Source organism: Apteryx rowi, unplaced genomic scaffold, assembly GCF_003343035.1.
Source record: "Apteryx rowi isolate R43461 unplaced genomic scaffold, aptRow1 scaffold_167, whole genome shotgun sequence".
Taxonomy (NCBI): Eukaryota; Metazoa; Chordata; class Aves; order Apterygiformes; family Apterygidae; genus Apteryx; species Apteryx rowi.
The window spans coordinates 327,447-329,373 of record NW_020447941.1 but is presented as its reverse complement, the minus strand read 5'-3'; positions in this window follow the sequence as shown (position 1 = coordinate 329,373).

Here is a 1,927-nt window from a genome sequence, read left to right as displayed (position 1 = left end):
GCAGTGGGGTTCCTGGTTTATTTTTGTTTCCCTTTTCTCACACCTTTTTATTTTGCCGTAAATAGGATTAGTCAGGAGCGCTCCTGTTCGCTGACCGCGGCTAAGGAAGCGGAGAAGGTGACCTGCCGCGTCGGTGCGGCCGGGGCGTGCGGGTTTCAGTTCCCTCCAGGAGCCCTAGCGCTCAGTATTTCACAAGTTTACCCCGTCTGGTTCAGTAACAAAGCGGTGGGACCAAGGTTTTCCTGCCAGTTTGGCTTGCTCCTTTCTCCGTAAATAGCCTATCAAAAATGCTAGCAACCCCCACTGAAGACAGCAGCCGACCTGTCGAGCAGGATTAGGAACCTCCTCAGAGGCCGCAAATCCAACATCCGGACCATCAAAAAAGAAAGGCGGACGTCTAAACAGCTTGGGGGACCTGGGACAAAGCGACGCTGCGGGCATTTACGTTAACCCACGGCTTCTGTCAGAGGGGCCGTGAATCCCCAGGCAATAGCCAGCCCGTGGGTGCAACCCTTCAGCGCCTAGGAGGAGCTCGTGGTGGTGGTGGTGGTGGTGGTGGTGGTGCTGCTGCTGCTTTGATGTAATCTGCAGCTCTCTTTTTTTGCCAGAGCGGCGTGAAACTTTCCTGGCGTGAGCTGAAGCGCTCTTGTCGGCGGGTTGGGAAAACACTGGTGAGCTCTGCGAGCCTTCGCAAGTGCCGTCCCGACCTTTCCGCTCCTGCGTGCCAGCCCGCATGCCATGCATACCACGCATCGCTTAAACGTTAAAAAGCACTTACAACAAGGGATGCTATGACTTACTCTCCAGTCCTGCTACCTCTTGAACCTGATGACACATAGGGGTTTGTTCAGGTGGCCTTGTCTAGCTCCTAAAGCTCAGTTTTGCAGTGCCTGGCACAGCATAGCTAGTCAGAGCGCTTGGCTTATGTATACGGAGCGCGGTGAGACACCACTGCCCCCAAAAAGCAATTCAGAGCATTCACTGAGGTGCCTGCTAGCCCCAGAGAAAACCTGCATACCTCTGCAGGCTCTGTAAGGAGCCGATAAGGATGAGATCTGGCCCAGGACTACACGCCAGGTGTGCCTCTCCATTTCAGATTCATAAAGCCAAGCGCAGAAACTTGGCCACAAACAGCCTTTCAAGTACCCGAGACACTGGGTGAAGTTTTATGGCTTGTGTTTCATATTTATCCCTGTTTGAGATGCCCTAAAGCCAGTTGTGAGCGTGGGTTGGCATGACTTTCTATAAATACAGCAAGCCTGCAGGAAAGCAGATTTTCCCAAGCCCTAACTTAGGATCTGAACTGCTGGGCTGTATTTGTCAGCACGTGGGTGTGGGGCAGAGACCAACATGTAGACAGACAGCTGTAGGCATGGGTGGAAGGCCCCAGGGGACTTGGCTAGTCTGGACAAGAAATGGCACCTAGCCTTCCCAGCGCTGCTGCACTGCTGTGTTATACACCCCATGGGCTTTCCCATCTAATTTCATTTTTGATGAGCCTGGGTAGCATGTACTTTGGCTCTGTAAAAATCAAAATGTGCCTGGTTCCTATTTCCACTGCAGTCACAGAGCAAGACAGTGTTATGGGGTTCTCCGGTGTTTTGAGCAGACATTGAGTGGACAGGAAACAGACTTGCTTATCTGTTGTCACAGCCTGGCAGCTGTAGCAAGGAGCAGTGACTGTTACATCCTTCAGCTTGCTTCTCCTGTGGTGGCCAAAATTCTTATGTCAAGATACACCCTTTTTCCGCTGGCTGCTTTCCTAGGAGTCTGCCACATCCCCATGAGCTCTGCAAGGGGGAGAAGTGCAGCTGCAGCATGGCTAGCCTCACTACAGAAAAGGCAGAGTCGATGGGATGTCCTCCATGCTCAACACCTTGCTCCAACACTGCAGGAAGACCTCTATGATCTCCCAGCCCTGGAAGTG